At 43.1% G+C, this 24,424-nt stretch overlaps 1 long non-coding RNA gene across 1 annotated transcript; it reads left to right on the top strand.

Annotated features, from left to right (window-relative positions):
• Positions 1-506: 506 nt before the first annotated feature.
• LOC133544114 (uncharacterized) lies at positions 507-11,044 on the top strand. Its single transcript, XR_009804587.1, has 3 exons — positions 507-588; positions 10,397-10,523; positions 10,669-11,044. It is a non-coding gene; the product is annotated as an uncharacterized LOC133544114 (long non-coding RNA).
• The last annotated feature ends 13,380 nt before the right edge of the window (positions 11,045-24,424 follow it).

Consider the following 24,424-nt stretch of genomic DNA (forward strand, 5'->3'; position numbering starts at 1 on the left):
ACATCTCAGCTACAATCGGGCGGAAGGCGGGGTACACCCTGGACAAGCCGCCAGCTCATCGCAGCACAACATGAACTCAACAGAAGAAATACCCAGAACCCCTTGCAGCACTAACTCTTCCAGGACGCTACAATATACACTCTTGCTACCACCAAAACCCGCTCCCCAATTTTTATTTACATTTTATTTGATATGCCATCGATATTTTTTACTCATTATTATAATTTGAAACTCTATTTTGTATGTGACTATAAAGTTATATAAGCATTGCTTGTTTAATATTCGATGCAAAACTTGTTTGGGTCCCTATTAAAAGGTTAACTTGTTCAACCTTGGCCCGCGGCTTTGTTCAGTTTTAAATTTTGGCCCCTTTGTATTTGAGTTTGACACCCCTTGCCCTACATGGTCAAAATCATTGAAAACTACGACTCCCAGAATGCCAAGGTTTAAATGGCCGCCAAAATTACTGATTGAAGGCACCTGGAAAGGAAGGAGGTTCAGTCAGACTCATTCACCAAACAAGCTCCATGCAAGGAAGAAGCCACAACCGCAAGATCTACTCTACAAGTTTCTCCAAACACACCAATGGTCAGTAATTATGCTTCATTTGAAAACAATCGAAATGCTTTGTTTGATATGATTACGTTGTACCTGCAAGCTTGTTCGATTTGCTTAGTGAACGGTCTTCATTTGTTTGTTTGAACTTTTGGCTTTACGTTGAATTATTGCATTACACTTTGAGCATTGATTGCATAATGTGTTTGGTCAGTTAAAAGCACACGGAAAAGTTTAAAGCTTAAGTTAAAATGTTAAATTTAAGCTAAAAGGTTTAAAGTCAAAGCTTATGGCAGTGGTTCTTAACCTGGGTTTGATCGAACACCAGGGTTTCGGTGAGTCGGCTTCAGGGATTTAACCGAATCATCGTGTATTATGGGTTACCCAAAACAATGTTCCCTCTAATTTTAATCTGATTTGCAGGTGTGTCATTTGTTGTGAGTTCAAGCACTGTGTTGGTTTGGTTCTTTGAACAAGGTGATGTTCATGCACGGTTCATTTTGTGCACCAGTAAAAAAAACATTTTATATTTAACTAAACAATGGTTTGGTGAACGCGTATATAAAACTGGTGGGGTTCGGCACCTCCAACAAGGTTAAGAACCACTGCTCTAAAAATATATGTCAATAAAAATTGTAAGTATTTCAACAAAATAAAATGTTTGGAAATATATTTGTTGCTATATGGGATAAAATTAAGGTTTAAATAGTGTGCAATGTTATTCAGTACCAGCATTTTTTTTTTCTGTTGAAATGAAAGAACAAATGCATTCAGTAAGAAAAGATAAAGTACTTCGTTGACGCACATTATTTCCAGGCCTTTGTGGGCCATCTACAAACCTTGTTTCCTATGAGTTGGGAAATTGTGTTAGATGTAAATATAAACAGAATACAATGATGTGCAAATCATTTTCAACCCATATTCAGTTGAATGCACTACAAAGACAAGATATTTGATGTTCAAAATAAAACTTATTTTTTTTTTTTTTTTGCAAATAATAATTAACTTAGTAGTTGGGAAAGGGCATGTTCACCACTGTGTTACATCACCTTTTCTTTTAACAACACTCAATAAATGTTTGGGAACTGAGGAAACTTAATTGTTGAATCTTTGAAAGTGGAATTCTTTCCCATTCTTGTTTTATGTAGAGCTTCAGTCGTTCAACAGTCCGGGGTCTCCGTTGTCGTATTTTACGCTTCATAATGCGCCACACATTTTCCATGGGAGACAGGTCTGGACTGCAGGCGGACCAAGAACACCCGCACTCTTTTTTTTTACGAAGCCACGCTGTTGTAACACGTGCTGAATGTGGCTTGGCATTGTCTTGCTGAAATAAGCAGGGGTGTCCATGAAAAAGACGGCACTTAGATGGCAGCATATGTTGTTCCAAAACTTGCATGTACCTTTCAGCATTAATGGTGCCTTCACAGATGTGTAAGTTACCCATGCCTTGGGCACTAATGCACCCCCATACCATCACAGATGTTGGCTTTTGAACTTTGCGTCAACAGTCTGGATGGTTCGCTTCCCCTTTGGTCCGGATGACACGACGTTGAATATTTCCAAAAAAATTTGAAATGTGGACTCGTCAGACCACAGAACACTTTTCCATGTGGCATTAGTCCATCTTAGATGATCTCGGGCCCAGAGAAGCCGGTGGCGTTTCTGGATGTTGTTGATAAATGGCTTTTGCTTTGCATAGTAGAGCTTTAACTTGCACTTACAGATGTAACGACAAACTGTATTTAGTGACAGTGGTTTTCTGAAGTGTTCCTGAGCCCATGTGGTGATATCCTTTATAGATTGATGTCGGTTTTTGATACAGTGCTGTCTGAGGGATTGAAGGTCATGGTCATTCAATTTTGATTTCCGGCCATGCCGCTTACGTGGAGTGATTTCTCCAGTTTCTCTGAACCTTTTGATATTATGAATTGTAGATGTTGAAATAAGTAAAGTTCTTGCAATTGCACTTTGAGAAACGTTGTTCTTAAACTGTTTGACTATTTGCTCACACAGTTGTGGACAAAGGGGTGTACCTCGCCCCATCCTTTCTTGTGAAAGACTGAGCATTTTTTGGGAAGCTGCTTTTATACCCAATCATGGCACCCACCTGTTCCCAATTAGCCTGCACACCTGTGGGATGTTCCAAATAAGTGTTTGATGAGCATTCCTTATCTTTATCAGTATTTTTTCCACCTTTCCCAACTTCTTTGTCACGTGTTGCTGGCATCAAATTCTAAAGTTAATGATTATTTACACACAAAACAAGTTTATCAGTTTTGATATCAAATATGTTGTCTTTGTAGCATATTTAACTGAATATGGCTTGAAAATGATTTGCGTTGTATTCCGTTTATATTTACATCTAACACAATTTCCCAACTCATATGGAAACAGGGTTTGGCCGCCGGGTCTTCAGGTTGACATCCCTGGTATAGACATCACCAGGCGCTGGGTTTCACTCCAGCTGACGGTCTGCCAGACCTGGACCGCAACTGTCTTTTAGTTCCTACTTGTTCTCGGGACAGTTTTCATTCACTTTGGTCTTCAGCAAGTTAATTAATGCTCAATTGGAGTGATTGTTTTAGTCCCATTCCTCTCCATTGCCTTAAAAGACTAATTGGTTGCTTTCACTGGGTTATTGTCCATCTGCGCTGCGAAGCACCGTCCAATAAGTTCTTAAGCAATCCCAACGACTATTGGCAAAGAACCTTGCTTGAAACAGAGTTCATCTTGCTTGGTTTCTTTATTTTTTATGTAGCAATCACGGAATCCAAGGGAACCAGTTCAATTGGCAGCCATACATACCCACACCATGACACCACCACTACCAGGCATCAGCGACGAGCTGCTGAGTTTTGGACCACAATCAGTTCCTTCTTCATACTTTTCTCTTTCAGTCACTCTGGTACAAGTTGATCTTTGTCTTATGTTCACAGAACTTTAAAATCCTTTTCAAGGAACACCCCTGGTGAGCAAGCTGTTTGTGTACCCACAACTTTTGAAAATCCACATTCCGCATGCATTGAGAGTTGCATGGGTTTCTAATTACAAATAGAGGTATGTTCAAATCCAGAAAACATAGTAAGCAAGAAAAAATTATGACTTATTAAAGTCCGTGCGCACACAAATCCGAGCACATTTGGTATTTTTACAGGAGTTTCCTTGGCTTGGTACACCCAGGCCTGAAAGTAGCCGAGTGCCTAAACTCTGCATACTCTTGCCGATCGGAATTCATTAAAAGGTGCTTCTTTCTCGTGATTCTAGGTAAAGTGAAGTGAATTATATTTATATAGCGCTTTTCTCAAGTGGCTTTACATAGCGACACCCAATATCTAAGTTACATTTAAACCAGTGTGGGTGGCACTGGGAGCAGGTGGGTAAAGTGTCTTGCCCAAGGACACAACGGGCAATAACTAGGATGGCACAAGCGGGAATCGAACTTGCAACCCTCAAGTTGCTGACACGGCCACTCTACCAACCGAGTAGTGAAATTTAGAGGCTTACGATCCATTTATAACCACGCACAGGCTGAAACAAAAACGAAATGGTCTGACGTCTGGAAGAAGATAGATGTATATCACCAAAATAGATGACTTTGGGTACTAGTGCTCGTTCTTGTTTGAAAAGATAGTCGCTCCAATGACATGTGAAACTTTACAAGCTGGGGCTGACTTCGATTACCGACAATTATTTTTTTTTGTGTAACTTACAACAAAACATGTTTGTACAGTAGCCTGCTAACAGCCAGATTAGAATTGTGTGTGAACTTAATTTATTTTGGTTTCCATCCATCCATTTCCTACTGTTTGTCCCTTTTTATGGGTGGTGGGGGGTCGCTGGAGTCTATCTCAGCTGCATTCGGGCGGAAGGCAGTGTACACCCTGGACAAGTCTTCACCTCATCGCACGGTCAACACAGACAACATTCACACTCACATTCAGGGTCAATTTAGTGTTGCCAATCAACATATCCCCAGGTGCATGTCTTTGGAGGTGGGAGGAAGCCAAAGTACCCGGAGAGAACCTACACAGTCACGGGGAAAATATGCAAACCCGGTTTGATCCCGATCCCGGGATTGAACCCAGGACTGCTCAGGATCTTCGTATCGTGAGGCAGATGCACGAAGTAAATTAGTAAATTATATTTTTATAGCGCTTTTTGAGTCACAGTGAAACCCAATATCTAAGTTACATTTAAACCAGTGTGGGTGGCACTGGGAGCAGGTGTGTAAAGTGTCTTGCCCAAGGACACAACGGCAGTAACTAGGATGGCACAAGCGGGACTCGAACCTGCAACCCTCAAGTTGCTGACACGGCCACTCTACCAACCGAGTAGTGAAATTTAGAGGCTTACGATCCATTTATAACCACGCACAGGCTGAAACAAAAACGAAATGGTCTGACGTCTGGAAGAAGATAGATGTATATCACCAAAATAGATGACTTTGGGTACTAGTGCTCGTTCTTGTTTGAAAAGATAGTCGCTCCAATGACACGTGAAACTTTACAAGCTGGGGCTGACTTCGATTACTGACAATTATTTTTTTTTGTGTAACTTACAACAAAACATGTTTGTACAGTAGCCTGCTAACAGCCAGATTAGAATTGTGTGTGAACTTAATTTATTTTGGTTTCCATCCATCCATTTCCTACTGTTTGTCCCTTTTTATGGGTGGTGGGGGGTCGCTGGAGTCTATCTCAGCTGCATTCGGGCGGAAGGCAGTGTACACCCTGGACAAGTCTCCACCTCATCGCACGGTCAACACAGACAACATTCACACTCACATTCACACACTAGGGCCAATTTAGTGTTGCCAATCAACATATCCCCAGGTGCATGTCTTTGGAGGTGGGAGGAAGCCGGAGTACCCGGAGTGAACCTACACAGTCCCGGGGAAAACATGCAAACCCGGTTCGATCCCAATCCCGGGATTGAACCCAGGACTGCTCAGGATTTTTGTATCGTGAGGCAGATGCACGAAGTAAATTAGTAAATTATATTTGTATAGCGTTTTTCTCTAGTGACTCAAAGCGCTTTACACAGTGAAACCCAATATCTAAGTTACATTTAAACCAGTGTGGGCGGCACTGGGAGCAGGTGGGTAAAGTGTCTTGCCCAAGGACACAACGGCAGTAACTAGGATGGCACAAGCGGGAATCGAACTTGCAACCCTCAAGTTGCTGACATGGCCACTCTACCAACCGAGTAGTGAAATTTAGAGGCTTACGATCCATTTATAACCACGCACAGGCTGAAACAAAAACGAAATGGTCTGACGTCTGGAAGAAGATAGACGTGTATCACCAAAATAGACGACTTTGGGTACTAGTGCTCGTTCTTGTTTGAAAAGATAGTCGCTGCAATGACACGTGAAACTTTACAAGCTGGGGCTGACTTTGATTACTGACAATTATTTTTTGTGTAACTTACAACAAAACATGGTTTTACAGTAGCCTGCTAACAGCCAGATTAGAATTTTTGTGTGGACTTAATTTATTTGGTTTCCATCCGTCCATTTCCTACCGCTTGTCCTTTTTTGGGGTGGCGGGGGGTCGCTGGAGTCTATCTCAGCTGCATTCGGGCGGAAGGCGGTGTACACCCTGGACAAGTCTCCACCTCATCGCACGGTCAACACAGACAGACAACATTCACACTCACATTCAGGGCCAATTTAGTGTTGCCAATCAACATATCCCCAGGTGCATGTCTTTGGAGGTGGGAGGAAGCCAAAGTACCTGAGAGAACCTACACAGTCACGGGGAAAACATGCAAACCCGGTTTGATCCCGATCCCGGGATTGAACCCAGGACTGCTCAGGATCTTTGTATCGTGAGGCAGATGCACGAAGTAAATTAGTAAATTATATTTTTATAGCGCTTTTTGAGTCACAGTGAAACCCAATATCTAAGTTACATTTAAACCAGTGTGGGTGGCACTGGGAGCAGGTGGGTAAAGTGTCTTGCCCAAGGACACAACGGGCAATAACTAGGATGGCACAAGCGGGAATCGAACTTGCAACCCTCAAGTTGCTGACACGGCCACTCTACCAACCGAGTAATGAAATTTGGAGCCTTGCGCTCCATTTATAACCACGCACAGGCTGAAACAAAAACGAAATGGTCTGACGTCTGGAAGAAGATAGATGTGTATCACCAAAATATACGACTTTGGGTACTAGTGCTCGTTCTTGTTTGATAAGATAGTCGCTGCAATGACACGTGAAACTTCACAAGCTGGGACTGACTTTGATTAGTGACAATAATTTTTTGTGTAACTTACAACAAAACATGTTTTTACAGTAGCATGCTAACAGCCAGATTAGAATTTTGTGTGAACTTATTTTATTTGTCTTCCATCCATCCATTTCCTACCGTTTGTCCCTTTTTATGGGTGGTGGGGGGTCGCTGGAGTCTATCTCAGCTGCATTCGGGCGGAAGGCAGTGTACACCCTGGACAAGTCTCCACCTCATCGCACGGTCAACACAGACAGACAACATTCACACTCACATTCAGGGCCAATTTAGTGTTGCCAATCAACATATCCCCAGGTGCATGTCTTTGGAGGTGGGAGGAAGCCAAAGTACCTGAGAGAACCTACACAGTCCCGGGGAAAACATGCATACCCGGTTCGATCCCGATCCCGGGATTGAATCCAGGACTGCTCAGGATCTTCTGTATCTTGAGGCAGATGCACGAAGTAAATTAGTAAATTATATTTGTATAGCGCTTTTCTCTAGTGACTCAAAGCGCTTTACATAGCGACACCCAATATCTAAGTTACATTTAAACCAGTGTGGGTAAAGCGTCTTGCCCAAGGACACAACGGCAGTAACTAGGATGGCACAAGTGGGAATCGAACCTGCAACCCTCAAGTTGCTGACACGGCCACTCTACCAACCGAGTAGTGAAATTTAGAGCCTTGCGCTCCATTTATAACCGCGCACAGGCTGAAACAAAAACGAAATGGTCTGACGTCAGGAAGAAGATAGATGTGTATCACCAAAATAGACGACTTTGGGTACTAGTGTTCGTTCTTGTTTGATAAGATAGCATTGACACGTGAAACTTTACAAGCTGGGACTGACTTTGATTACTGACAATTATTTTTTGTGTAACTTACAACAAAACGTGGTTTTACAGTAGCCTGCTAACAGCCAGATTAGAATTTTGTGTGGACTTAATTTATTTGGTTTCCATCCATCCGTTTTCTACCGTTTGTCCCTTTTTATGGGTGGCGGAGGGTTGCTGGAGCCTATCTCAGCTGCATTCGGGTGGAAGATGGTGTACACCCTGGACAAGTCTCCACCTCATCGCACGGTCAACACAGACAGACAATATCTAAGTTACATTTAAACCAGTGTGGGTGGCACTGGGAGCAAGTGGGTAAATTGTCTTGCCCAAGGACACAACGGGCAGTGACTAGGATGGCGGAAGCGGGGATCGAACCTGGAACCCTCAGCTTGCAGGAACGGCCGCTCTACCAACCGAGCTATACCGTCCCGTTACTAATGTTTCTGTAGAAGGACAAACATAGGACAAACCTTTCTATTTGTCAGAAAGCCCACTGTTTAATATTTTTGTCCTCATGCTTCACTGATGACAGTATTTGGCCAGCGCCATTTTGTCCTACTAATTTTGCCGGTCCTTGAACTCACCGTAGTTGGTTTACGTGTACAACTTTACCACAGAAAGGCATGTTTTATGCCACTCCTTCTTTGTCTCAGTGGCCTAGTGGTTAGTGTCCGCCCTGAGATCGCTAGGTTGTGAGTTCAAACCCATACTCATACCAAAGACTATAAAAAAAAGACCCGTTGTGTGAGTGAGACAAGACGAACCCCTCTTCCACCATTCATTTGGTTTGCAATCGCTTAAATTTAAACATTTGAGCACTATTAAAAAGAATACGAAAGACTTGTTTTTGTTTAATTACTCAATTTATTATTACAACCCAGGAGCGCTTCTTGGGGTAACAGTTGTACATGACACAAAGAAACCTTGGCAAGACTGGGAACGACCCTCTACTAGCGAGAAATAAATTGCTACGAGCGACAAATCTAGTGACCGGTGTTATTAGAAGCTTTTCTTGAGTCTTGGGGACCCTGAGGGTAAAACACATAGCAGTTACTGCCATTAATGAGCAGTAGCTCAAAGTCCAGACTGCTAACCAAACGCACATGTGCAAAGCTGCCTCTGTTTTCGCCTTAGCGTCAAAAGCAAGATGTAAATATCACGCTGAAATAATAAACCGCAACGTCCCAATCCCATCGTTCATGTTAATGAGCCAGTCAGTAGATGAGAATGTCACAGCCCTGCAGCATTTTGATTCTCTAATATTTTAGTTCGCCATCATGGTGAAGAAGGAGCTGAGCCGGAAGGCAAAGCTCTCAATTTACCGGTCGATCTACGTTCCCATCCTCACCTATGGTCATGAGCTTTGGGTTAAGACCGAAAGGACAAGATCACGGGTACAAGCGGCCCAAATGAGTTTCCTCCCTTAGAGATAGGGTGAGAAGCTCTGGCATTGGGGAGGAGCTCAAAGTAAAGCCGCTGAGGTGGTTCGTGCATCTGGTCAGGATGCCACCCGAACGCCTCCCTAGGGAGGTGTTTAGGGCACTTCCGACCGTTAGGAGGCCACGGAGAAGATCCAGGACACGTTGGGAAGACTATGTCTCCTGGCTGGCCTGGGAACGCCTCGGGATCCCCCGGGAAGAGCTGGACGAAGAGGCTGGGGATAGGAAAATCTGGGCCTCCTTGCTTAGGCTGTTGCCCCCGCGACCCGACCACGAATAAGCGAAAGAAGATGGATGGATGGATTCGCTACCTCGTGTATATTTTTATTTATTTATATGTATGTATGTGTGTGTATATGTATATATATATATATATATATATATATATATATATACACACAAACCCCGTTTCCATATGAGTTGGGAAATTGTGTTAAATGTAAATATCAACAGAATACAATAATTTGCAAATCCTTTTCAACCCATATTCAATAGAATGCACTACAAGGACAAGATATTTGATGTTCAAACCTCTAAACTTTATTTTTTTTTTTTGCAAATGGGAAAGAGTTACACTTTCAAAGCTTCAACAATTAATTTCCTCAGTTCCCAAACGTTTATTGAGTGTTGTTAAAAGAAAAGGTGATGAAACACAGTGGTGGACATGCCCTTTCCCAACTACTTTGGCACGTGTTGCAGCCATGAAATTCTAAGTTAATTATTATTTGCAAAAAACAAATAAAGTTTATGAGTTTGAACATCAAATATGTTGTCTTCGTAGCATATTCAACTGAATATGGGTTGAAAATGATTTGCAAATTATTGTATTCCGTTTATATTTATATCCAACACAATTTCCCAACTCATATAGAAACGTGTTTTGTGTGTATATATATATATATATATATATATATATATATGAAACTGCTGTGTTTTATTATTATTCCGCACATACGCGCTGTAATTTGACCCCCTTAACATGCTTCAAAACTCACCAAATGATGATGATGTCAAGTTATCGGTGGGAAAATGCATTTTTCGACAATATGATTTGCCTGAGCGCCTTGGAAAGACAACAGGTAACAACAGTAAAATGGATTAGAAAGGACAGATTAAAAAAATAAAAATGAAAAATAGAATAAAGTAGTTATTTTTTTTAATTTTTTTTTAACTTTGGACTATCCGTGGGCAGGATTTTAGACGCTGACGGGCCTTAGTTTGGGGACCCCTGGCCTAAACGACCACCTTTGTGTGTCACCAAAGTATCCTCGGCTTGCAGAAATATGCATTTTATTTTTCATTTGCCATTTTTATTTTTTTTCATTCAGAAAAAATTATGCTTGTGGCAAGAAAGATGTTTTCTTGCAACCTCTACCTGCCGATCCTTCTCATTTCATCAGCGGAGCGTCACCCCCCCCGTGCTCGCCCGGTGCAGCCAAGATGAAAATGCCAGAAGTGAGTGACTGATACCTGCCCACATCCTCGTAGTAGAAAGATGATACAAGACGCAATTATGCATGCGCGTTCTTCAACGTCGGCTGAAATGGAAAAAACATATTTCCTCTTTTTTTTTTTTTTTTTTATGATTTATCTGATGCAGCATCGCTAGGTCAACAGCAAATAGAAATGTAATGCAGAACTTCACACAAAAGTGGTGTCCCTCCCCCTGGATTGAAGGCCTTTGGGGTGGGTGAGGAATACCTGCCCGGATTTAGCTGGTGGATACTTTGTGATGACAAATGGCTGCTGCAGACGGCGATAATGCGACTTCATCTAGCGGTGGTGTCATCACATGCTGCCTCTCACAAATCAACACCTGATGAAAAACTGACACATGCGAGTAATCACATATTTGATGAAAAGCAGAACACATAAGCGTCTCACGATATTATTTCAGTCCGCTCTTCAAAGACGTTTGAACATTGGGGTTTTCTGTCACTTTTTTCCCCATTTTTTGTTAAATATTCGCCGTTTGCTTGTCCTTTATTTATTTTTACAATTTTGCTTCTTCGTCTTTGATGACCGATTCTGATACAATTTCTAATTTCCTTCAAAATGCATGATGGAAGAAGCTACAAAACAGCTTATTTCCGAAAAATACATGTTTGACCCAGCACACACGACATTGATACAACGTTTATTATACATACATGTCCTTTAAAACTGACAAAATAGATGTCCAACGTTGGATCAAAATTTTTGGTTGGGAAATGACCACATTTTAAAGGTCAAATCAACGTCCGAAACCAACATTAAGTGTTGTCAAAAAGCATGTTGGTTCAACGTTATATTTGAGTTGTAGAAAATTCAATGTTTGTTTATTTATATAGCCCCAAATCACAAATGTCTCAAAGGACTGCACAAATCATTACGACTACAACATCCTCGGAAGAACCCACAAAAGGGCAAGGAAAACTCACACCCAGTGGGCAGGGAGAATTCACATCCAGTGGGACGCCAGTGACAATGCTGACTATGAGAAACCTTGGAGAGGACCTCAGATGTGGGCAACCCCGCCCCCTCTAGGGGACCGAAAGCAATGGATGTCGAGCGGGTCTAAATACTGTGAAAGTTCAATCCATAATGGATCCAACACAGCCGCGAGAGTTCAGTTCAAAGCGGATCCAAGACAGCAGCGAGAGTCCCGTCCACAGGAAACCATCCCAAACGGAGGCGGATCAGCAGGCGAGCGGTCTATCCTGGGTCCCGACGAGTGGTCCATCCTGGGTCTCGACTCTGGACAGCCAGTACTTCATCCATGGTCATCGGACCGGACCCCCTCCATAAGGGAGGGGGGGACAGAGGAGAAAAAGAAAAGAAGCGGCAGATCAACTGGTCTTAAAAGGTCTATTTAAAAGCTAGAGTATACAGATGAGTTTTAAGGTGAGACTTAAATGCTTCTACTGAGGTAGCATCTCGAACTGTTACCGGGAGGGCATTCCAGAGTACTGGAGCCTGAACGGAAAACGCTCTATAGCCCGCAGACTTTTGTTGGACTCTAGGAATCACTAATAAGCCGGAGTCTTTTGAACGCAGATTTCTTGCCGGGACATATGGTACAATACAATCGGCAAGATAGGATGGAGCTAGACCGTGTAGTATTTTATACGTAAGTAGTAAAACCTTAAAGTCACATCTTAAGTGCACAGGAAGCCAGTGCAGGTGAGCCAGTATAGGTATATATGTATGTATATATGTATATAAAGGTATATACAGTATAGGTATATATGTATGTATATATGTATATAAAGGTATATACAGTACAGGCGTAATGTGATCAAACTTTCTTGTTCTTGTCAAAAGTCTAGCAGCCGCATTTTGTACCAACTGTAATCTTTTAATGCTAGACATGGGGAGACCCGAAAATAATACATTACAGTAATGGAGACGAGACGTAACAAAAGCATGGATAATGATCTCAGCGTTTCAGTGGACAAAATGGAGCGAATTTTAGCGATATTACGGAGATGAAAGAAGGCCGTTTTAGTAACGCTTTTAATGTGTGACTCGAAGGAGAGAGTTGGGTCGAAGATAATACCCAGATTTTTTATCGGGTCACCTTGTTTTATTATTTGGTTTTCAAACGTTAAAGTTGTATTATTAAATAGAGGTCGGTGTCTAGCAGGACCGATAATCAGCATTTCCCTTTTTTCTGGCGTTAAGTTGCAAAAAATTAGCGGACAAATTGGTTGGGAAATAACCAAATTTCAATGGTCAAATCAACATCAGAACCAAACATTGATTAAAAATTGTCATTCCAATTTTGTATTTGAGTTGTCGAAAATTGGTTGGGAAATGACCACATTTCAAAGGTCAAAATAACTTCAAAACCCAACATTGATCAAACGTTGTCAAAAAGCATGTCGTTTCAATCTTATATTTGAGTTGTAGAGAATTGATTGGAAAATGAGCACATTTCATTGGTCAAACCTTCTGTAAGTGCAAGTTAAATCTCTGTTATGCAAAGCAAAACCCAGTAATCAACAACACCAAGGTACGCCGCTGGCTTCGCTGGGCCCCGAGCTTATCTAAGATGGACTGATGCAAAGTGGAAAAGTGTTCTGTGGTCTGACAAGTCCAGATTTCAAATTATATTTGGAAACTGTGGACGTAGTGTCCTCCAGAACAAAGAAGAAAATAACCATCCGGATTGTTATAGGTGGAACGTTCAAAAGCCAGCATCTGTGATGGTATGGGGGTGTATTAGTGCCCAAGGCATAGGTAACTTACACATCTGTGAAGGCACCCTTAGTTCTGAAAGGTCCATCCAGGTTTAGAACAACATGTGTTGTCATCCAAGCAACGTTATCATGGACGCCCCTGCTTATTTCAGCAAAACAATGCCAAGCCACGTGTTACAACAGCGTGGCTTCGTAGTAAAAGAGTGTGGGTACTTTCCTGGGCCGCCTACAGTCCAGACCTGTCTGCCATCGAAAATGTGTGGCGCGTTATGAAGCGTAAAATCCGACAACAAGACCCCCGACTGTTGAACAACTTAAGCAAGAATGGTAAAGAATTCCACTTTCAAAGTTTCAACAATTAGTTTCCTCAGTTCCCAAACGTTTAATGAATGTTGTTAAAAGAAAAGGTGATGTAACACAGTGGTGAACATGCCCTTTCCCAACTACGTTGGCATGTGTTGCAGCCATGAAATTCTAAGTTAATTATTATTTACAAAAAAAATTACGTTTATGAGTTTGAACATCAAATATCTTGTCTTTCTAGTGCATTCAACTGAATATGGGTTGAAAAGGATTTCCAAATCATTGTATTCCGTTTATATTTACATCTAACACAATTTCACAACTCATATGGAAACGGGGTTTGTAGAAAATTGTTTGGGAAATGACCACATTTCAATGATCAAATCACTGTCAGAACCTAACATTGATTAAAGGTTGCCAAAAAGCATGTTGTTTCAATCTTAGAGTTGTAGAAAATTGGCTGCGAAATGACCACATTTCAATGGTCAAATCAATGTCAGAACCCAAGATTGATTGAACGTTGTCAAAAAGCATGTTTCCACCTTACAGTATGTTTGAGTTGTAGAAAATTGATTGGGAAATGAACACATTTCAAAGGCGAAATCAACGTCGCAACCCAACATTGATTAAACGTTGTGAAAAAGCATGTTTCAACCTTGTATTTGAGTTGTAGAAAATTGGTTGGGATATGACAAAGTTTTAATGGTTCAATTTTCAGAACCCAACATTAATTAAAGGTTGCCAAATAGCACGTTTTTTCAAACTCATATTTGAGTTGTGAACAATTGGTTGGGGAAATGACCACATTTCAATGCTCAAATCAACGTCAGAACCCAACATCGATTAAACGTTGTCAAAAAGCATGTTTCAACCTCATATTTGAGTCTTGGATAAAATGATTGAGAATGTACTGATGCAGACTCTGCACCTGAAGCCAACTCTCTTTGAAGCACTTTCTTTTTTGGAGGCATACTTGAGAATGAAATGAACTTTTCTTGTAAGGATTACAAGTGCACAAGATGACATGCTCACGAAGCAGAGAAAAGAATGCCCCGGTGCAAAGACATGAACCGCAGACGGCCTTGTTAGCATGACAATTGTAATCCCCGAAAGCTGCAGGCATGGCATAAGCGCATTCAACAACAAAGCTGAGGAAGGAGTAAACGAGGATGCGGTAACAGTTGCACCTTTTAGCATTTTGACTTCGGGGTTGTGCAGTCATTCATTGATCATGTGACGACGCAGGGTTTGCATTAGTAGTGATAGTTTGGTAGATGGATCGTTTCTTCGTATACACAAAAACATGTCAGGATGCATGAAGGACTTTGGAGTACGGATGTGAGGATCGAACGGCAGTATTGCCGATTTATGCCTTTTAATGCTAATGTCCTCTGGCTGACATGTTTAGTAACCCCCGGCTGACAAGCGGCTAGCGAGTGTCTCCATAAGCACTGAACTGCAACAAGTCAGTGTTCAAAAACAAGAAAAATAAAAAATTAGGGGTACTCACCGAACCCCTGGGGTTCAATCAAACCCAGGTTACGAACCACTGTGTTAGAGGAACCATTGCAATGTTTTCTCACTACCTACTCAGTGGCCTTCTGGTTAGAGCGTCTGCCCTGAGATCAGTAAGTTGTGAGTTCAAACCCCGGCCGAGTCATACCAAAGACTTTGGGGGCATCCATAATACGCCGATAGGGAGAAGTTTCTGTTTACAGGATGAATCGGGTGCGTCTTGACCTCCGCTGAACCCCTGAGGCTGAGGGGTTCGGTAGGTTGTGAGTTAAAACCCCGGCCGAGTCAAACCAAAGACTATAAAAATGGGACCCATTATCTCCCTGCTTGGCACTTAAAATTAGAGGGGATAATTGTTTGGAGGTATCCATAATATACCAATAGGAAGAAGTCTTTGTTTATAGAATGAGTTGGGTGTGTCTTGACCTCCGCGGCGTAGCCTCTGCCAGACCTGAGGCCGACTCACCGAACCCCTGGGGTTCGATCGAACCCAGGTTAAGAACCACTGTGTTAGAGGAAACGTTGCAATGTTTTCTCACTACCTACTCAGTGGCCTTCTGGTTAGAGTGTCTGCCCTGAGATTGGTAAGTTGTGAGTTCAAACTTCGGCCGAGTCAAACCAAAGACTATAAAAATGGGACCCATTATCTCCCTGCTTGGCACTTAAAATTAGAGGGAATAATTGTTTGGAGGTATCCAGAATACACCAATAGGAAGAAGTCTTTATTTATAGAATGAGTTGGGTGTGTCTTGACCTCCGCGGCGTAGCCTTTGCCAGACCTTAGGCCGACTCACCGAACCCCTGGGGTTCGATCGAACCCAGGTTAAGAACCACTGTGTTAGAGGAAACATTGCAATGTTTTCTCACTACCTACTCAGTGGTCTTCTGGTTAGAGTGTCCGCCCGTGAGATCGGTAAGTTGTGAGTTCAAACCCCGGTCGAGGCAAACCAAAGACTATAAAAATGGGACCCGTTACCTCCCTGCTTGGCTTTAAAAGTTAAACAGAACAGTGAAAATTAGAGTGAACGTTGTTTGAAGGTATCCATAATACACCGAGAGGGAGAAGTTTTTATTTACACGCTGGGTCGTGTGTGTCTAGACCTCCGCGGCGGAGCCTCCGCCAATGTTGAGGCCGACTCACCGAACCCCTGGGGTTCGATCGAACCCATGTTGAGAACCACTGTGTTAGAGGAAACACTGCAATGTTTTCTCACTATCTACTCAGTGGTCTTCTGGTTAGAGTGTCTGCCCTGAGATTGGTAAGTTGTGAGTTCAAACTCCGGCCGAGTCATACCTAAGACTATAAAAATGGGACCCATTGCCTCCCTGCTTGTCACTCAAAATTTTAAAATTAGACGGAACAATGAAAATTAGAGCGAAAATTGTTTGGGGGTATCTATAATACACCGATAAGGAGAAGTTTTTATTCACACGATGATTCGGGTCTGCCAAACCCCTGAGGCCGACTCACCGAACCCCCGGGGTTCAATCGAACCCAGGTTACGAACCACTGTGTTAGGGGAAACTTTGCAATGTCTACTTACTACCTACTCTAACTTGTGGTTAGAGTGTCCGCCCTGAGATCGGTAAGTTGTGATTTCAAACCCCGGCCGAGTCATACCAAAGACTATGAAAATGGGACCCATTACCTCCCTGCTTGGCACTCAAATTTTTTAAATTAGAGGGATCGTTGTTTGGGGGTATCCATAATACGCCGATAGGGAGAAGTTTCTGTTTACAGGATGAATCGGGTGTGTCTTGACCTCCACTGAACCCCTGAGGCTGACTCACCGAACCCCTGGTGTTCGATCGAACCCAGGTTAAGAACCACTGTGTTAGAGGAAACATTGCAATGTTTTCTCACTACCTACTCAGTGGTCTTCTGGTTAGAGTGTCTGCCCTGAGATCGGTAGGTTGTGATTTCAAACCCCGGCCGAGTCATACCAAAGACTATAAAAATGGGACCCATTACCTCCCTGCTTGGCATTCAAAATTAGAAAACTAGCGGAAACGTTGCTTGGGGGTATCCATAATACGTCGATAGGGAGAAGTTTTAGCTTACACGATGACTCGGGTGTGTCTTGACCTCTGTGGCGGAGACTCCGCCGAACCCCTGAGGCCGACTCACCGAAACCCTGGGGTTTGATCGAACCCAGGTTAAGAACCACTGTATTAGAGGTAAAATTGCAATGTTTTCTCACTACCTACTTTGTGGTCTTGTGGTCAGTGTCCGCTCTGAGATCGGTAGGTTGTGAGTTCAAACCCCAGCCGAGTCAAACCAAAGGCTATAAAAATAGGAACCTGCTTAGCATTCAAAATTTGAAAATTTGCGGAAACGTTGCTTGGGGGTATCCATAATACGTCGATAGGGAGAAGTTTTAGTTTACACGATGACTCGGGTGTGTCTTGACATCTGCGGCGGGGACCCCGCCGAACCCCTGAGGCCGACTCACCGAAACCGTGGGGTTCGATCGAACCCAGGTTAAGAACCACTGTATTAGAGGTAAAATTGTAATGTTTTCTCACTACCTACTCCGTGGTCTTGTGGTTAGTGTCCGCTCTGAGATCGGTAGGTTGTGAGTTCAAACCCCAGCCGAGTCAAACCAAAGGCTATAAAAATAGAAACCTGCTTAGCATTCAAAATCAGAAAATTTACGGAAACGTTGCTTGGGGTTATCCATAATACGTCGATATGGAGAAGTTTTAGTTTACACGATGACTCGGGTGTGTCTTGACCTCTGCGGCGGAGACTCAGCCGAACCCCTGAGGCCGACTCACCGAAACCCTGGGGTTCGATCGAACTTGGGTTAAGAACCACTGTATTAGAGGTAAAATTGCAATGTTTTCTCACTACCTACTCCGTGGTCTTGTGGTTAGAGTGTCCGCTCTGAGATCGGTAGGTTGTGAGTTCAAACCCCAGCCGAGGCAAACCAAAAGCTATAAAATAGGACCCGTTACCTCCCTGCTTGGCATTCAAAATTAGAAAATGTGCGTGAACGTTGCTTGGGGTTATCCATAATACGTCGATAGGGAGAAGTTTTAGTTTACATGATGACTCGGGTGTGTCTTGACCTCTGTGGCGGAGACTCCGCCGAACCCCTGAGGCCGACTCACCGAAACCCTGGGGTTCGATCGAACCCAGTTTAAGAACCACTGTATTAGAGGTAAAATTGCGATGTTTTCTCACTGCCTACTCCGTGGTCTTGTGGTAAGAGTGTCCGCTCTGAGATCGGTAGGTTGTGAGTTCAAACCCCGGCCGAGTCAAACCAAAGACTATAAAAATAGGACCCATTACCTCCCTGCTTAGCATTCAAAATTAGAAAATTAGCGGAAAAGTTGCTTGGGGGTATCGATAATACCCTGATAGAACCCTGAGGCCGACTCACCGAAACCCTGGTGTTAACCGAATCTGGGTTAAGAACCACTGTTCTAGAGCCCTGAACGACACAAATAGTATTTTCAGTTTCAAACAAGACTAACTAGGACTTAACCTAATGTGTATTTTGTGACTTCTTTTGAATGGCGCTACGACACAGAAAAAAGTGATCCTTGACATAAGGGGTGGAGGGGCTGCTTATTAAATGCAAATGGTTCTTGCTGGTTCTCAGCTACAACCGGGTGGAAGGCGGGGCACACCCTGGACAAGTCGCCACCTCATCGCAAGGCCAACACAGATAGACAGACAACATTCACACTCGTAGCTGAGATAGGCGCCATCGCCCCCCGCGACCCCAAAAGGGAAAAAGCGGTAGAAAGTGGATGGATGGAAGGGTTCTTGCTGGTCATCCAACACATCAAATGCTCACACAGAACATGGCGCCTGCGCCCTACTTCCTACATGCCTACCGTCAGAGCTGTGGGCACCTACGGGCGTGCATTTATTTTAACGATTTTTTACACTGTTAGTGCACTTATAGCATTTGTGAAGTGCATGTTGTACCAGACTGATGGGTTCTTTTTTTTTTAGGTATTGCATGCAGGAGAAAATGTGTTGAAAGCGAATTCAATAATGCTTCCGTCAGTGGTGCTTGTTGGGGATCACGTAAGGTTCAAAATGAAGCGAGACAGCTGTGGCCTACTTCACAGGCCAAAGGCTAACGTTGACTTGCAGGCGTGTGAGTCAGTATTAGCTGATATATCTCGTGCGTGTTCTCTCCGCCACTCGTGTTTTTTTTGCAAGAACACAGCAACGTATTTCACTTTATTTGCTACCATTTGCCTCAAAAAACATTGCAGGATACAGTTTTTATGTCGTCAGCGCCAGCAAGGACTATACTCTGCTGGCCTAACATAACCAGAAATCGTGAGCACACAAACCCCGTTTCCATATGAGTTGGGGAATTGTGTTAGATGTAAATATAAACAGAATACAATGATTTGCAAATCATTTTCAACCCATATTCAGTTGAATATGCTACAAAGACAACATATTTGATGTTCAAACTCATAAACTTGATTTTTTTTTAATTAAATAATAATTAACTTTGAATTTCATGGCTGCAAAACGTGCCAAAGTAGTTGGGAAAGGGCATGTTCACCACTGTGTTACATCACCTTTTCTTTTAACAACACTCAAAAAACGTTTGGAAACTGAGGAAACCAATTGTTGAAGCTTTGAAAGTGGAATTCTTTCCCATTCTTGTTTTATGTAGAGCTTCAGTCGTTCAACAGTCCGGGGTCTCCCGTATTTTACGCTTCATAATGCGCCACACATTTTCAACGGGAGACAGGTCTGGACTGCAGGCGGGCCAGGAAAGTACCCGCTTATTTTTTTACGAAGCCACGCTGTTGTAACACGTGCTGGCATTGTCTTGCTGAAATAAGCAGGAGCGTCCATGAAAATGACGGCGCTTTAATGGCAGCATATGTTGCTCCAAAACCTGTATGTACCTTTCAGCATTAATGGTGCCTTCACAGATGTGTAAGTTACTCATGCCTTGGGCACTAATGCACCCCCATACCATCACAGATGCTGGCCTTTGAACTTTACATCGATAACAGTCTGGATGGTTCGCTTCCCCTTTGGTCCAGATGACACGATCTGCAATATTTCCAAAAACAATTCGAAATGCTGACTCGTCAGACCACAGAACACTTTTCCACTTCACATCGGTCCATCTTAGATGATCTCGGGCCCAGAGGTGTTTCTGGATGTTGTTGATAAATGGCTTTCGCTTTGCATAGTAGAGCTTTAACTTGCACTTACAGATGTAGTGACCAACTTTATTTAGTGACAGTGGTTTTCTGAAGTGTTCCTGAGCCCATGTGGTGATATCCTTTAGAGATTGATGTTGGTTTTTGATACAGTGCTGTCTGAGGGATTGATTTAATGTTGGTTTCCGGCCGTGCCGCTTACGTGGAGTGATTTCTCCAGATTTTCTGAACCTTTTGATGATATTATGGACCGTTAATGTTGAAATCCCTAAATTTCTTGCAATTGCACTTTGAGAAACATTGTTCTTAAACTGTTTGACTATTTACTCACGCAGTTGTGGACAAAGGGGTGTACCTCGCCCCATCCTTTCTTGTGAAAGACTGAGCATTTTTTGGGAAGCTGTTTTTATACCCAATCATGGCACCCACCTGTTCCCAATTAGCCTGCACACCTGTGGGATGTTCCAAATAAGTGTTTGATGAGCATTCCTCAGCTTTATCAGTAATTATTGCCACCTTTCCCAACTTCTTTGTCACGTTTTGCTGGCATCAAATTCTAAAGTTAATGATTATTTGCAATAAAAACAAAAAAATATGTCGACTTTGTAGCATATTCAACTGAATATGGGTTGAAAATTATTTGCAAATCATTGTATTACGTTTATATTTACATCTAACACCATTTCCCAACTAATGTGAAAACGGGGTTTGTAGAAAGGTGTTTGCGGAAGGAGTTTTTGCTCATCAAGTTCATTAAAAAAAAAAGTCTTAAACCCATTCAGTGTAGCTGTGGGGTTTTGGAACAACCACCGACTAAGTCAGTGTGTGTGTGTCGTCCACAAAAGGCCCACCCACTGCGAATCCAACCATAATCATGGTGGATTCGCAGCCAACTGTGAAAATCCCTTAAATGGACACACAAGGGTGTCGGCGAATCAGCCATTGCTTGTGCTGAACATGGGAGGGGGTAATTTATGATGCCCAATTATGTTCTAATTGTTTTTATTCAAATCAAAGATAAGTGGCCATTTCGAAGCGGGTGAATAGTTGGCCAGTGTGGAAATGAAGCAACATCTGTCTGGAGGACGCGGCCAAGAGAGAGACACAACTTCATCCTGCAGGGCTGACCAAATATATTTATTTCTGGCTGTCCAGAGTCGAGACCCAGGATGGACCGCTCGTCGGGACCCAGGATGGACCGCTCGCCTGTATCGGTTGGGGACATCTCTACGCTGCTGATCCGCTTGAGATGGTTTCCTGTGGACGGGACTCTCGCTGCTGTCTTGGATCCGCTTGAACTGAACTCTCGCGGCTGTGTTGGAGCCACTATGGATTGAACTTTCACAGTATCATGTTAGACCCGCTCGACATCCATTGCTTTCGGTCCCCTAGAGGGGGGGGGGGTTGTCCACATCTGAGGTCCTCTCCAAGGTTTCTCATAGTCAGCATTGTCACTGGCGTCCCACTGGATGTGAATTCTCCCTGCCCACTGGGTGTGAGTTTTCCTTGCCCTTTTGTGGGTTCTTCCGAGGATGTTGTAGTCGTAATGATTTGTGCAGTCCTTTGAGACATTTGTGATTTGGGGCTATATAAATAAACATTGATTGATTGATTGATTGATTGATCATGTAGATCAGAGGTCTCAAACTCAATTTACCTGTAGGGACACTGGATGGAGAGTCTGGGTGAGGCTGGGCCGCGAGAAAATATTACTTTCAAAAATATATATTCTTTTAGGTCATTATTTTTATTTTCAACACAAAATAAAATCAAAATAAATGAACAAAATGAGAATTAAGGAATGTGAGGTAATGCAAATTGAATAAAAAAAAAACAACAAAGATTTTAATTGGTCCAGGTTATCGGGGACTGTTATTACTGACGGACTGGTGTCGCGGTGTGACTGCAGCCACACACGTAAGAAAACCCGACGTTTCTGTCGCTTTCACTCATTTGCTACTTTTCCACTAATGCAGGGGTAGGCAACCCAGAACGTTGAAAGAGCCAAATAAAAAAAATTGTTGCCGTTGAGTTTACAGTTACGGTAACACAATTAGCCCCAAACGGGCTAACATCACGACTAACATGTTACACGTCCGATTCAACCAGCGACTCTGTCTGAGTGTCAGCGCTGGGGTCCAGTGCACCACAGTTTTGTATTGTCGCTGAGTCCTTCAGCGGAGTGCTTCGGAAGCTACTGTACCTCGGTTGGTAGAGTGGCCGTGCCAGCAACTTGAGGGTTGCCGGTTCAATTCCCGCTTCCGCCATCCTAGTCACTGCCGTTGTGTCCTTGGGCAAGACACTTTACCCACCTGCTTCCAGTGCCACCCACACTGGTTCGAATGTAACTTAGATATTGGGTTTCACTATGTAAAGCACTTTGAGTCACTAGAGAAAAAGCGCTATATAAATATAATTCACAATTCACACTTCATCTGGTGTCAATGTTCGGCCCTCGAGAGCCACATACCACACCGTGATTGGTAGATTCCTTCAGTTCCGTACACAACGCTGTCAAGCGCCATTCGTATAAAATGTGTGGGCCGAACTAGCATTAAACTTTCATATTAAGGTGAGGGCCGCAAAATAACTTCAATTACGGCGCGCGGGCCGTGTTTCTGAGACCCCTGATGTAGATGCTTTTTTTTTGTTTTGTTTGTTTTTAAATCACAAATGTCTCAAAGGACTGCACAAACCATTACGACTACAACATCCTCGGAAGAACCCACAAAAGGGCAAGGAAAACTCACACCCAGTGGGCAGGGAGAATTCACATCCAGTGGGACGCCAATGACAATGCTGACTATGAGAAACCTTGGAGAGGACCTCAGAAGTGGGCAACCCCCCCATCCCCCTCTAGGGAACCGAAAGCAATGGATGTCGAGCGGGTCTAACATGATACTGTGAAAGTTCAATCCATAGTGGCTCCAACACAGCCGCGAGAGTTCAGTTCAAAGCGGATCCAAGACAGCAGCGAGAGTCCCGTCCACAGGAAACCATCCCAAGCGGAGGCGGATCAGCAGCGTAGAGATGTCCCCAACCAATACACAGGCGAGCGGTCCATCCTGGGTCTCGACTCTGGACAGTCAGTACTTCATCCATGGTCATCGGACCGGACCCCCTCCACAAGGGGAGAGGGGGTCATAGTAGAATAAAGAAAAGAAGCGGCAGATCAACTGGTCTAAAAAGGAGGTTTATTTAAAGGCTAGAGTATACAGATAAGTTTTAAGGTGAGACTTAAATGCTTCTACTGAGGTAGCATCTCGAACTGTTACCGGGAGGGCATTCCAGAGTACTGGAGCCCGAACGGAAAACGCTCTATAGCCCGCAGACTTTTTTGGGGGCTTTAGGAATCACTAATAAGCCGGAGTCTTTTGAAAGCAGATTTCTTGCCGGGACATATAGTACAATACAATCGGAAAGATAGGATGGAGCTAGACCGTGTAGTATTTTATACGTAAGTAGTAAAACCTTAAAGTCACATCTTAAGTGCACAGGAAGCCAGTGCAGGTGAGCCAGTATAGGTATATATGTATGTATATATGTATATAAAGGTATATACAGTACAGGCGTAATGTGATCAAACTTTCTTGTTCTTGTCAAAAGTCTAGCAGCCGCATTTTGTACCAACTGTAATATTTTCATGCTAGACATGGGGAGACCCAAAAATAATACGTTACAGTAATCGAGACGAGACGTAACAAACGCATGGATAATGATCTCGGTGTCTTTAGTGGACAAAATGGAGCGGATTTTGGTGATATTACGGAGATGAAAGAAGGCCGTTTTAGTAATGCTTTTAATGTGTGACTCAAAGGAGAGAGTCGGGTCGAAGATAATACCCAGATTCTTTACTGAGTCACCTTGTTTTATTATTTGGTTGTTAAATGTTAGAGTTGTTTTATTAAATAAAGGTCGGTGTCTAGCAGGACCGATAATCAGCATTTCCGTTTTTTTGGCGTTGAGTTGCAAAAAGTTAGCGGACATCCATTGTTTGATTTCATTAAGACACGCCTCCAGCTGACTACAATCCGGCGTGTTGGTCAGCTTTAGGGGCTTGTAGAGTTGGGTGTCATCAGCATAACAGTGAAAGCTAATACAGTATTTGCGTATGATGTCACCTAGCGGCAGCATGTAGATGCTGAAGAGTGCAGGGCCAAGGACCGAACTCTGGGGAACTCCACACAGAGACCAAGATTTTTT

The sequence above is a fragment of the Nerophis ophidion genome, linkage group LG27 (genome assembly GCF_033978795.1).
Source record: "Nerophis ophidion isolate RoL-2023_Sa linkage group LG27, RoL_Noph_v1.0, whole genome shotgun sequence".
Lineage (NCBI taxonomy): Eukaryota > Metazoa > Chordata > Actinopteri > Syngnathiformes > Syngnathidae > Nerophis > Nerophis ophidion.